General features: G+C 36.8%; 1 protein-coding gene and 1 pseudogene across 1 annotated transcript in view; one reads left to right on the forward strand and one right to left on the reverse strand.

Annotated features, from left to right (window-relative positions):
- HS6ST3 (heparan sulfate 6-O-sulfotransferase 3) overlaps positions 1–15,102 on the reverse strand; it is a gene marked incomplete at its 5' end in the record, with an annotated part of 712,237 nt that overhangs the window by 499,213 nt on the left and 197,922 nt on the right. The gene's annotated exons all lie outside the window — the stretch shown is intronic.
- LOC102259671 lies at positions 9,190–11,839 on the forward strand (annotated as a pseudogene).

Consider the following 15,102-nt stretch of genomic DNA (forward strand, 5'->3'; position numbering starts at 1 on the left):
AGGCTGGTGGGGAGGGCAGTTAGGGGTGACCAGGCTAGCAGGGGGGGCAGTAAGGGGTGACTAAGGCAGCGGAGGGGAGCAGTTAGGAGCAACCAGGCCAGCAGGGAGGGGGAAGTTGGGGGCGACCTGGCCGGCAGCAGGGGCAGTGATCAGGCTGGCACACAGAGGCAATGAGGGGCAACGAGGCCGGCAAGTGTGGGGGAGTTAGGGGCAACCAGGCAGGCAGGCAAGTGAGGACTTAGGAGCCAGTGGTCCAGGATTGTGAGAGGGATACCCAACTGCCGGCTTAGGCCCGATCCTCGAGACAGGGCCTAAACCGGCAGTTGGACATCCCCCAAGGGGTCCCGGATTGGAGAGGGTGCAGGCTGGGCTGAGGGGAAGCCCCTTGCCCAGTGCACAAATTTCGTGCACCAGGCCTCTTGTTAAAAATAAACTACAATAAAAACAATCACAAAAATTCAAACACTTGGGAGCTGAATAGCATGCTATTAACCAATGATTGGGTTACCAAAGAGATCAAAGAAGAAATAAAAAACATCCTGCAAACAAATGACAATAAAAATAGAACAATCCAAAATCTATGGGACACAGTGAAAGCAGCCCTGAGAGGGAAGTTCACAGTATTACAGGCCTACCTCAAAAAACAAGAAAAAATTGTAATAAACCATCTAACTCTGCAACTTCAAGAATTAAAAAGAGAGCAACAAGAAAAGCCCAGAGGGAGCAGAAGGAAAGAAATAATAAAGATCAGAGCAGAAATAAATGACATAGAGACTAAAAAAATTAAATTACAAAAGATCAATGAAACCAAGAGATGATTCTTTGAAAGGATAAACAAGATTGATGTGCGGAAACCGGTTTGGCTCAGTGGATAGAGCATCGGCCTGTGGACTGAAGGGTCCCGGGTTCGATTCCGGTCAAGGGCATGTACCTGGGTTGCGGGCACATCCCCAGTAGGAGATGTGCAGGAGGCAGCTGATCGATGTTTCTCTCTCATCGATGTTTCTAACTCTCTATCTCTCTCCCTTCCTCTCTGTAAAAAAATCAATAAAAATATATTTTTTTAAAAAAGAAGTGGTTGGATTCAGAGGTGAAATAACAACAGACCCCACAGAAATATGAAGAAATGGACATATTCCTAGAAAAATATAATCTTCTAAAACTCAATCAGGAAGAATTAAAAAATCTGAATAGTAATCAAAAAATTTCCAACAAACAAAAGCCTGAAACAAGATGGCTTCATAGGGGAGTTTTATCAAACATTGAATGGAGAACTAAACTCTATCTTCCTCAGACTATTCCAAAAAACTCAAGAGGAAGGAACATTGCTAAGCTCTTTCTATGAAGCCAGCATTACCCTAATCCCAAAACCATATAAAGACACTACAAAGAAAGAGAATTACAGGCCAATATCCCTCATGAACATAAATGCCAAAATTCTCAACAAATTTCTAGCAAATCAAATCCAGCATTACATTAGAAAGATCATACACCATGACTAAGTGGGATTTATTCCGGAAATGCAAGGATGGTACAATATCCGCAAATCAATAAACGTGATACACCACATAAACAAACTGAGAGATAAAAACCATATAATTATATCAATTGATGCAGAAAAAGCATTTGACATAATCCAACACCCTTTCTTGATAAAAACTCTCAGCAAGGTGGGAATAGAAGGATCATACCTCAATATAATAAAAGCCATATATGACAAACCTACAGCCAACATCATACTCAATAGGCAAAAACTAAAACCATTTCCCCTAAGAACAGGAACAAGACAGGGATGCCCACTCTCACCACTCCTGTTCAACATAGTACTGGAAGTGATAGCCATAGTGATCAGACAAGAAGAAGAAATAAAAGGCATCCAAATTGGAAAAGAAGAAGAAAAATTGTCATTATTCACAGACGACATAATATTGTACATAGAAAACCCTAAAGACTCCATCAAAAAACTACTAGACTTAATAAATGAATTTGGCAATGTAGCAGGATAAAAATCAACACCCAGAAGTCTATGGCTTATATATACACCAGTAATGAACTCACAGAAGAGAAACTGAAAAAAACAATCCCATTTACCATTGCCAACAAAAAATTAGGATACCTAGGAATAAATTTAACCAAGGAGGTAAAGGACCTGTACTCAGAAAATTACAGGACACTGAAGAAAAGAGATAGAGGAAGACACAAACAAATGGAAGAATATACCATGTTCATGGATTGGTAGAATCAACATCATTAGAATGCCCATACTACCCAAAACAATCTATAAATCCAATGCAATCTACATTAAAATACCAATGACATACTTCAAAGACCTAGAAAAAACTCTTCAAAAATTCATCTGGAATAGAAAAAGACCCCAAATAACTACAGCAATCTTGAGAAAGAAGAAAAAGGTTGGAGGGATCACAATGCCAGATATCAAGCTATAGTACAAAGCCATTGTTCTCAAAACTGCCTGGTACTGGCACAAGAACAGACATATAGACCAGTGAAACAGAACAGAGAACCCAGAAATCAGCACAGCCATTATGCTCCATTAATATTTGACAAAGAAGACAAGAGCATACAATGGAGGCAAGACAGTCTCTTCAATAAATGGTGTTGGGAAAACTGAACAGATTCATGCAAAAAAAAAATGAAACTAGACCACCAACTTACACCATACACAAAAATAAACTCAAAATGGATAAAGGACTTAAACGTAAGATGGGAAACCATAAAAATCTCAGAAGAAGCCATGGACAGCAAAATAGCAGACATTTGTCTTGGCAATATATTTACTGATACAGCTCTTAGGGCAATGGAAACTAAGGAGAGAATAAACAAATGGGACTATATCAAAATAAAAAGATTCTGCACAGCAAAAGAAACCATCCACAAAACAATAAGAAAGCCCACTGCATGGGAGAACATATTTGCCAATGTTATATCCAATAAGGGTTTAATTTCCAAAATTTACAGGGAACTCATATAACTTAACAAAATGAAGATAAACATGCGCCAATCAAAAATTGGGCAAAGGACCTAAATAAACACTTTTCAAAAGAGAACATACAGAAGGCCAGGAGACATATGAGAACATGCTCAAAGTCACTAATCATCTGAGAGGTGCAAATCAAAACAACGAGGAACCATCTCATACCTGTCAGAAGGGCTATCATCAACAAATCAACAATGGACAAGTGCTGGAGAGGATGCAGAGAAAAAGGAACCCTCTTGCACTGCTGGTGGGAATGCAGACTGGTGCAACCACTGTGGAAAACAGTATGGTGTTTCCTCAAAAAATTAAAAATGGAACTTCCATTTGACCTAATAATCCTACTTCTAGGAATATATCCCAAGAAAACAGAAACACCAATCAGAAAAGATATATGCACCTCTATGTTCACAGCAGCACAATTTACAATAGCTAAGATTTGGAAACAGCCTAGGTGCCCATAATCAGATGAGTGGATTAAAAAACTGTGGTACATCTACACAATGGAATACTACGCTGCTGTAAAAAGGAAGGAACTCCTACCATTTGTAACAGCATGGATGGAGCTGAAGAGCATTATGCTAAGCAAAATAAGTCAGTCAGAGAAAGATAAGTATCACATGATCTCACTCATTTTTGTATTATAATGAACAACATAAACGGAGAAACAAAAACAGATCCAGAGACAGAGAATCATGGATCAGATGCTCAAACCTCAGCGAGAAGGCAAGGGAGGGTTATGGGGAGGGGTAAGAGATCAACTAAAGGACTTGTATGCATGCATATAAGCATAACCAATGGACACAGAACCCGGGAGGGGGGGATTGAGGGCATGTGCCAGAGGATAGGGGGTCCCGGGAGGAGGTCAATGGGGGGAAAAGGAAACATAGGTACTACTATTTGTAATACTTTAAACAGTAAATAAATAAATAAATAAAATTTTAAGAATTAATTAATTAATTAAAATTTTACATGAAAATTTATATATTCTTCAACATACATAGAGCACGCTAATCTCATCAATGAGAGGTAGAGAAGAAACTAAATAGATATCATCCTCAAAGATATAGGTTAAATTCCTGGCATCCCGAAGAACAGTCCTGAGTAAATTGGTTCATTCCACTCATCCTCATACAATTTTCATTGGTTAACTGAGCATATCAAGTTTTTCCCATGTCCTGTGATTCAGCAGCTTCAGAAACATCTCTGATCTTCACCTACTTTACCTTCACCTGTCGTTAGTCGCTAGTTTGTGCTTCTGCCAAAGTACATTCAACTGGACTTCTCCTGGCCACCTGACCTTGACAGACTTCCTGACCACTGACCTTCTCATTATCTGGTGGGATACTGACTCTAGAGACCTTCCCCCACCTATGCATGATTGGGATTGGCCAAGGGTGAGGAATATTCCTAGGCTCATTTTGCAGGCTAAAGTAGACACATAGAAGACATTTTTAAAAGTTTAGAACAGTTCGTGAGAAGAATTGGGAGATTAGAGAACTATAGAGGCTAACCCGTCAAAAAATTTTATAAAATGTATTAAAATGAATGATTTTCCCAACCATCACAGAATTTTAGAACGTCACATAACTATTATCACAACTAGAGGTCCTAAGTTCAGCTCTGTCAACAAGTGGACCCACTGGAAGATTCTTATTACAAATCTTCTTGACCTTTCCTATAGTGTTGATTGGACCCTAAGAATGACAAGCAGTTATACAAAATATGATGACCGATGCTTTATGGTAAAAGTCCAAAAGAACTCACAGCTCTAAATAACCTCGAAGAGAATCCAATATAACTTCCTAGTTTTCTACTTTCGGAAATATGCCTATAACTACTATGATTTGTAACTACTACCAGAAGTAGAACCTAGGACTCAGTCCAAAAATAATTCCAGTAATTTTATGATGTCTAGTAAATACTTTTCAGTGGAAGCAATTTATACTCTTCAGACTGGTGAATCTATGCTGTTTTTAAAGCCATCGGGACAAAAATTTCACAATGACCTTCTGAATTCTGTTACAGGGCTTGAGTGATATTACCACACAATTCTCTAAATCACTTTGATTCCAATTATACTTATTTTCTTCTGTTGGTGCTGACAAAGAGCATGCACATTTGTTTTTAATTCCTCATCACTGTAACACATTTATGACAAATTGGCTGATTTCCTTCATAGAGCTCAAAGCAATAACCATCTTTAAAGATATAAATTCCTGTTTCTACGCTGGAGTATGCTAAATAGAGCTGTCCTTAAGAGAAGCAGCATGTCAGAAACCAATGTCTACAATTCAGAGGACCTCTCCTGATTACCTTGATTTGAATGTTATATTGCAAACACTGTTTGTTTTATAAAGATCTGGTCTCTGGGTATGTGTGGTTTGTCTCTCTGAAATTCCAGTATCTCAATATAGGGGTGGGCAAAAGTGCATTAATAATAATAATAAAGAACACAATAATCAATAAATAATAATACAAGAATAAATTCTGTTTCACAAACTCAGAGCTGTAAACCAATTTTGCTTACTCCTGTATTAGATGCAATTTTAGAAAATGACAATTGTATTGAAGTACACCAGCATAGATTTTGCTTAGACCACAAAGCCTCTTTTAAGATAGACTCTACTAGACCTGTCCTCTATTTTACTCTCCAACAGAAAATACATCCAGCAGGTTTTGTGTTATGTGATACAGACAGACAAAAACATAATTCACTTTATATTGATTACAAAATATATACCCTCTCTCTCACAACTCTGATGGTTCAAACAATTTAGTGAAAATTTACTTTTCTATTTCATTTGTTGTTGAATGGAACATATCCTGAATTTGTCATTTCTTCTTTCTTTACTCTGAATCTCTCATGTTGAAAGTAATCAGTCAATCGGTTTACAATATAACGCCTGATAAATTGCAGTTACACATCACTTCACTGATAGAAATAATAAACCTAGAATGGAGAAATGGTAGCCATTTTTTAAATGGACAGAAGAAAAGAAGGTTTCATTGGCAATTTTTTGGCAAATACATCATCAAAGACTGGGACATAGGGCCAAGAAGAAATGGTTCATTTCTTGAAGAAAAAAATATTTCATCACAGCCATTAACCACCAGGTAAGAGACATGTCAAAAAAGAAAATTTCAGTGACACATCACTTTTGCAGAACCATCCAGGAGCTAATACTGTGCACAAAACAAGCCTTGTGTTGACAGACAATAAGAACCTGCCAGTGTAATATGTTGCCAAGCTACTGATTGAGGGCACTGAGGCAAAGAATTGACAAACCCAGAAGCTATGTCCACATACAATTGAAGCCACAAGAGCAAAAATTCACAACATCTTAAGGAGTTATGGTTCCCTGCTATTTTTTATACAGTTTGACCATTTTCCAAAATGAGTCATATCTCCTATAAAAGTAAAATATAAATAATCTTTTTCAAAATAGAATTAAGGGAGCACAAAAAATATAGTTTTATGAGGAGACACTGAGAAGAAACCCCTAAGCACCAAGTAACTGCAGACACAATTGGGAATTTCCAACCACTGCCAAATTATGCCCAGCACAGAATGAAAGGAACAGACTGACTGAGCACCCTTTGATGTGATAGTCCAAAGACAAAAGAGCAGTTATGAGATAAACAAGGTAAGAAAGAAGAAAGGGGGGCAAAGCAGGGAAGTAGGTTGGCAGCTGACAGAAGCAGCAGAAATCACTGGCAGAATGGCTAGGCTGGGCTTTACATATATCTTCTTCAGCTTTTCATTCTCAATTTGCCAATTTACTTTTTGAAACAAACCTTTTCTGGTCCTTCCTGACAGGATTAAATTTCCCTCATAACAATTTCAGGGTATTCTCATTAACAACCTGAAACTTACCCTTTGTATCACTTATAATTTGTATAGTTATTTGTTTAATGTTTCTATTTTCCTGCCCCTCCATTATAAGCTCCATAATGGTAGATGTTTTATCTGTCTTATTCACTGCAATATCCACAGTACCTAGGCTGTGCTATATACTCAATATATATTATAATAAATAAATTGAATATAATCATTAATGTAACTATCTGGAGAGGCAGGATAGCATAATGATTAAAGGCAAAAACTCTGAAGCCTGACTGTCTGGATTTGAATTCGGTTTCTGCCATTCACTACCTACATCAGGGGTGGGGAATGTTCGGCCCTTGGGCCATATAAGGCCCGGGAAATCATTTGGCCTGGCCCTGCCAAGGCATTAGGGGTGGGTTAAATAAATGTTTGACCAAATATAGCAGGCTAATTTTTAAGTCGATAATTTTGTAGGGCCTTCAAATGATGTTATAAATATCCAAATGGCCCTTGGCAGAAAAAAGGTTCCCCACTCCTGATTTACATAAACTCTAGCAAATTTCTTAACCTACCTGTGACTTTGTTTCCTCAGTGCAAAATGAGGTTAGTAATAGGACTTTCTTCACAACCTTATGGAAATTAAAAACCTTTACAAATTAAATATCTGTAAAGTGATTAGAATAGTAAATAGCCATGTTAATCACTATATAAGTTAGTTAAATGATTATATATGAATGGTAATAAAACTTATATTTGCTTGTAAACAATAAGAATTAATTTTTTAAAATATATTTTTTATTGATTTCAGAGAGGAAGGGAGAGGGAGAGAGAGATAGAAACATCAATGATGAGAGAGAACTATCCATCAGTTGCCTCCTGCATGCCCCTAACTGGGGATCAAGCCAGCAACGTAGGCATATGCCCCTGACCAGACTCAAACCTGGAACCCTTCAGTCCACAGGTCGATGCTCTATCCATTGAGCCAAACCACTATGGCAAGAGTTAAATTTTTAGATATGTTAACTATGAATCCAAATTTGGCATTCCCAAGTACAATAGACTACTACTTTCAACAATGTGGTATGTTCCAGTCAATATAATTCTAAAGACAAAAATTATTCCACTGACATATTGAATAACTTGTTAAAATTTATCTTAAAGTGCCCAAAGAATAACAAATAATACATAGAAAAATCCATAAAAACAGATGAGAGAATGACATTAGCAAAAATGGCAGAATATTGTCCTCTGAAAATTCTCTTTTCCATAAAAGTGATAAGAAAATTGGGAAAATTTTTTCAAAAATATTTTTTTCATAACTTTAAAAATTAATCAAATGTTTGCAAGAACCTAGTGAGCATTTCTTCAAGACCTATATGGCATTTTGACTTGCCATCCCTTGCCCTCCGGCTCACATTTGGGTTAAAAATCAGTCTCCTGGCAGACAGCAGAGGGAAGCTGGAGCTCTTTCAAAGCCATATCCCAGAGAATTGTCATTATTGACCTGGGTAATGCCTCCTTGGAAAACCCCACTTGAAAATCTGTCTTCTGTATTTGACCTGACTTGAAGTTTACCCAGCAAAGAAAAAAGAAATTCCCCCCAATCCTTTTCTCTTAGGGGTGTTTGTCAACAGAAATTCAGAAAATTTGTGGTAGTGAACAACAGTGAGGACAAATAATAAACTAACTAAAAAGCTTCAAAGGAAAATATGAGGAATGAGATGTCCATAGGGGCTTTGAAAATCTCCAACATATTCCTGGGAAACTAGAAGTCTGTGTACGTGTGTAGAGCTGTGCATATGTCCAGGGCTAAATGCGTGCTCAGGAAGCTCCCACTCCTGGCTGATCTGGATACTCTGTGCAGGCAGGAAGCAAAGACTGAGGCAGAGTTGCAAACTGTCTAGCTGAGTGTTGAAGGCATGTCCCAATGTGAACACAGACCAACTAGACATTCTAGAGATTAAAAGCTACAATAAATGAAATTCATTAGAGGAGCTCAACATCACATTTGAGCAGGAAGAAGAATAAATCATCAAATTTGAAGATAGGTCATTTAAAATTATCCAGTCTAAGTAACAGACAAAAAGAAGAAAAAAATGAACCAGAGCCTCAGATACCTATGGGACATCATCAAACATACTAACATATGCATATGAAATGTCCCAAAAGTAGAGGAGAGAAAGAGGCAGAAAAATATCTGAAAAAAATAATTTCCCCAAACTTCCAAATTTAATAAAAAAGTTATATATTCAACAAATTCTAAGTCAAATAAATGCAATGAGATTCAAACCTAGACACATCATAGCCAACACTCAAAAGTCAAAGACAGATTCTTGAAAGCACTGAGACAGAGAAGCAACTCATCATGTCCAAGGTATCCTCAATAAAATTAACAGCCAATTTCACATCAGAAACTTTGAAGGCCAAAAAGGCAGTAGGATGACATCTTCAATGTGCTGCAAGAAAAAACAACAACTATCAAACAAGAATTCTTTATCCAGTAAGCTTACCCTTCAAGAATGAAGTAGAAATTAAACACATTGGCAGATAAACAATAATTGAGAGAATTCAACACCAGCAGACATGACTTACAAGAAATACTAAAGTGAATCCTTCAGGCTGAAATGAAGGATACTACAAAGCAACTCAAAACCACATAAAAAAAAAAACAAAGAATGCTGGTAAAGGAAACTATATAAATAACTATGAAAGACAATATAAATGTATTTTTGTTGGTGATGCATCATTTCTCCTATATGATTTAAAAGACAACTGCATAAAGTAATGATTATAAATTTGTGTTAATGGATTCCCAAGGGGGTGGGAAATGCAGCTACACAGGATTAAAATTATTTTATAATACTGAAATTAAATTGGCATTAATACAAACTATATTGTTATAAATTATGATGTATGTAAGATAATTCAAAAATACATAATAAAAAATGACAAGGGATTTAAGATGGTACACAAGAAAATATTTAACACAAAAGTAGGCCATAATGGAGGAAGAAATGAAAGCAAGAAATGTAGAAAAATACAAATTTTAAAAATCTCTGCTTTTAATTGGAATTTTTAATCCATTTAATTTAATGTAATTACTGATATGGTAGGATTTATATCAAAAGAAAGCTGGAGTAACTGTACTAATATCAGACAACATAGATTTTAAGACAAAAAATGGTTACTAGAGACAAAGCAGAATCTACACTAATAAAAGAGAAACATGCAAATTGGTGTCACTCTACTATGCCCACCAGCCAATCAGAGCAACTATGCAAATTAACCCAACAAAGATGGTGGTTAATTTGCATATGCAGGCACGGAGCGAAGACTGAAGGCTCTGGCCAGAGTGAAGACTGAAGACTAAAGACCAAAGAGGCTTGGCTTCTCCACTGCAACTGCAGTGGAGAAGGCAAGCCTCGCTGTGGCTGGACCAAAGGCCTGGGCCCCGGGTGCCGGAGGAAAACTGGTGCCAGCAGCCAGGGGAAGGAAGGCCTATTGCGCGAATCTTCGTGCAACTGGCTTCTAGTATTTTATAACGATAAAAAAGTCAATCCATCCAGAAAATATATAAAATTATAAAAATTTATAATAAATGAAAATATAAGAAATTATAAACATATATAAACTTAATCCAAATATCTAAAGCAAAAACTGATAAAAATGAAGGAAGAAAGAGACAATTCAAAAATAACAGTTAAAGCTTTCCACCATCTGCGGATACAATCAGAAGTCCGCAATCTAGAAGACAGCCCTCACCCAACCATGCTGGCACCCTGATTTTGGGTTCCCAACCTCCAGAACTATTGTGAACTAAAGGCCAATAAAGATTATCAGTTTAAGGTGGATAATGATATAAATGAGTACCAATTATCTTTAAGAATAATCAGTATAGGGGCTGGTACAGAGGATGAATTGTACATTGTTGAAGCAGAGACAATGAGTTATGAAAGCAGTCCAATTAAAGTAACACTGGTAACTTTGAAAATGTCTGTCCTTGGTGGCTTCAAATAACACCACTGTGGTCTCATGGTCGAAATGTGGTTCAGGGCCTGTGCATATTAGTGGACAGCACTTAGTAGCTATAGAAGAAGATGCAGAGTCAGAAGATAAAGAGGAGGATGTGAAACTCCTAATTATATCTGGAAAGCATTCTGCCCTGAAAGTTGTAGCAAGTTTCACACAAAAAAAGTAAAACTTGCTGTTACTGAAGATGTTGATGCAGATGAAGATGATGACAAAGATATGATGATTTTTATGATGAAAAAGCTTAACAAAAAGCTAAATTAAAGAAATCTACATGAGATGCTTTAGCCAAAAAATGCACAAAAATTAAATCAGAATGGAAGACTCAAAACCATCAACATCAAGATCAAAAGTTCATGAATCTTTTTTTTAAAAAAAAAGAAGGATCTCTTTCCATTTGCAACAGCATGGAGGGATCTGGAGAGTATTATGCTAAGCAAAATAAGCCAGTCAGAGAAAGATAAGTATCACATGATCTCACTCATATGTGGAATCTAATAAACAAAATAAACTGATGAACAAAAAAGATCCAGAAACAGAGAACCATGGAACAGACTGATGAATTTCAGAGGGAAGAGGAAAGGAGCGGGGGAGGCAGGGTGATGTGGGAGGTGAGAGATTAACCAACCAAAGAATTTATATACACATATGCATAGCCAAGGACACAGACAATAGTGTGGTAAAGGCTTGGGAGGGGCAGGTGTGCAGGGTGGAGGGGGTCAATGGGAAAAAAATAAAAACAGAAAAACAAAGGGGACATCTGAAATACTTTCAACCAGAAAGATAAATTTTAAAAAACAGGAAAAACTCCTAAAACACCAAAAGAAACTCATTCTGTAGAAGACATTAAAGCAAAAATGCAAGCAAATATTTTAAAAGTGGTTCTTTTCAAAGTGGAAGCCAAGTTCATCAATTATGTGAAAAATTGCTTCTGAAGAATGACCAGAAGGCTAGTCAATCTCTGGCAGTGGGGGAAGACTCTTTAAAAAGAATACTTTGGCCCTGACCAGATGGCTCAGTTGGTTGGAGCATCATCCCATAAACCAAAATGTTACGGGTTCAATTCCCAGTCAGGGCACCTACAGGAGGCAACCTATCCAGGTTTCTCTCTCACATCGATGTTTTCTCTCTCTTCTCTCTCTTCTCTCTCTCTCTCTCTCTCTCTCTCTCTCTCTCTCTCAAATTAATTTAAAAAACATATCCTCTGGGGAAGGTTAAAAAATTAGTTTAAAAAGTTTGTCAAAATTTCTTATCTTATTTTGTTTTACTTCTGTAACAGTTGATATCTGGCTGCCCTTTTTGCAATGCAAGAGTGAGGACTTTCCCTACCATGTCTAATAAAAGTTGCCCAGGTTCCATTGCCAAGAATGTGTTGTCCAAAATGCGTTTAGTTTTTAAAGATGGAACTCCACCCTCTGCTTGGTTTTGGGTATGTATGGAATTTTATGATAGGACACAGTAGTAGTGGCGGTCAGACAAATGGAAATGGTGGGAAGACAAAATTATACATGTGAAATAAACTCAATATTTTAATAAAGTTAAAATAAACATAATGATTGAAGACTTCAATGTCCCACTGTCAATAATGTATACAACAACTGGACAAAAGGAACAGAAAAATTTGAACACAATAAACATACTAGACCTAACAGATCACTATACACATCAAGAGCAGCATATACTTCCCAGGTATCAGCATAAACAAAATGTTAGGACATAAAGCAAATCTCAATAAATTTAAAAGGATTCAACTCATACAAAGAATATTCTCTGGTCACAATGAAGTGAAATACGTAATACCTATAACTTCATTTGCTATTTAATATACCTGCAGACACTGTGAGGTAGAGAACTATCATCTCAGGTTCACCATGTTAGTCCCCATCTGGAGCCTCTGTTCATGGTCCTCTGTTCCTGGAATGCCCCCCTTCATTCTTCTGCAAATTTAAAGTCTATCCATCTATATTAGTTTGGATATAGGTTAGCTACTCTAATGGGGAAACCCAAAATGACGATGGCTTAACCAAGACATTAGTTTATTTCTCCTATGTATAAAATTCTCAGGTGCCATGACAACTCTGATGAGGTTGACAGAGGTTTAGGCTCCTTCTCTCCTATCTGCCATATTTAAACAACACAGCTCCAGAGTATTTTATCTGTATCCCACCCAGTAAGACAGACAAAAAGGAATAAGGGATGGGCATCCTTCTTGCTGTATGGCACAATCTAAAAGCTACACACACACTTCTGCTTAAAACCCATTGTACAGAATTTGGTTTCATGGCTATACATAGAGACAAGAGGCCTGAGAAGTGTAGCCTTCAGCTGGGCAGCTAAATTCTATTCCTGTCTAAAAAGAGAAGAACAAACATTGGGGGAAACTATCAGTCTCAGCCATACCATCCCTCAAGTCTCCACTCAAGTTCCATGACCTCTAAGGAATTCAAGACGACTCAAGCTTTCCTACTTTTCCAAAATTACTTTACCTACAATCAGTTAACAAGTCACTTTGAAAGGCAGTTACTATTCCCCAGCTGGCATGGCTCAGTGGTTGAGCATTGACCTATGAACGAGGAGGTCATGGTTCAATTCCCAGTCAGGGCACATGCCCTGGTTGTGGGCTCAGCCCTGGTATGGGGCATACAGGAGGCAGCCAAACAATGGTTCTCTCTCATCATTGATGTTTCTCTTTCTCTCCCTTCCTCTCTGAAATCAATAAAAAATACATTAAAGAAAAAAAAAGCCAGTTATTCTGTTTTATGTATGTCCCGTCTGTCTGTTCCTCCATTTATATTATAAGTTCTTTGAACACAGAATCTATACCCTATGCTACTTTTGACTCACTTCTTTGTTTCTATGGTGTCTGGCACTGTGTTTGAAATTTACTGGGTAATTCTATACTACTAGTTGATGATTAAAATAAAGCAGGCAAAATACCTGAATAACCCAAAATTACATTAACATTTCAATAAATATGCTCTGAAAAATATTCAAAATGTGATTGTTGGAACCCAGGAGTAAATTGATAAGCTGTAGTTCCTTCTAAATACTGCTAAATCATTTATAAGGCTTTGAATACAGTTAGATAACCTATTATATCAGTGTAGCTACTTAAAAAAAACAAACTAAGGTTAAAATTATAACTGATTCACTTTATTCACAGCTGATTAATTATAACACTTGATCAAAATTAAGCAGTTGATGTGAAACTTCAAAAGAAATTATTGATTCTTCTCATGAGCAACAGCCAATTAAAACAGTATGGTGCAAGACTGCTCTAGTTCTTAGTATTCTAATTTTGGATATTTTCTCTTCATTTTTTTAAACAAAGAACATTACAAAAAGACTTCAAATTAGCTCTTGGCTTTTCCTATTCAATATCAACCACTTACCGAGTGCCAATCATTTTGCTGAACCTTCTTTTAAAAAGACTTTTGCCAGTGGCACTGCAAATGAAAGGAGATGATGAGATAATCACAGCAAAATCTTACTCCGGTGTGCTGCCTTTTCTTCCCTGATGAAAACCCCATGAGACATTGTTATGTGGGAAAAGCACACGATGATTCCAATACCAGAAACAGTTTCTTGTCACACAAACAAATATGAGAGCACAAATAAGATGTGGATTTTGAATAAAAGAAGTTTAGGGTATTAAGATTGTCATAGGTCAGTGATGGCGAACCTATGACACGCGTGTCAGAGGTGACACGCGAACTCATTTTTTTGGTTGATTTTTCTTTGTTAAATGGCATTTAAATATATAAAATAAATATCAAAAATATAAATCTTTGTTTTACTATGGTTGCAAATATCAAAAATTTCTATATGTGACACGGCACCAGAGTTAAGTTAAGGTTTTTCAAAATGCTGACACGCCGAGCTCAAAAGGTTCGCCATCACTGTCATAGATCTTGAATTTCAGATATCCTACTGGCAGTTTTACTTTTTGGGGGTGGGGGGATTGAAATATAGACTTCATAAATAGCAGGGTTCCAAGATAGCTCTCCTAAGACATGGTAACCATGTCTTTAAAATATCTTCTTTATTAAGTGAGTATTCATTATTATTTTAGATAAAAAGTAAATGCACACGCTATCAGAATTAGCTCACACATTGAAGGCTCTTGAAGTCTCCATATAATTCATTTCATTTTCCATTCTCAGAAACTGAGTACTTTTACCATAGCTGACCAGAGTCCAAACTATCACTGCATGTTTTTCAATTATTATGAGAATAGTATTCTAGTACT

This window comes from Myotis brandtii, unplaced genomic scaffold (assembly GCF_000412655.1).
Source record: "Myotis brandtii unplaced genomic scaffold, ASM41265v1 scaffold71, whole genome shotgun sequence".
NCBI classification, from domain to species: domain Eukaryota; kingdom Metazoa; phylum Chordata; class Mammalia; order Chiroptera; family Vespertilionidae; genus Myotis; species Myotis brandtii.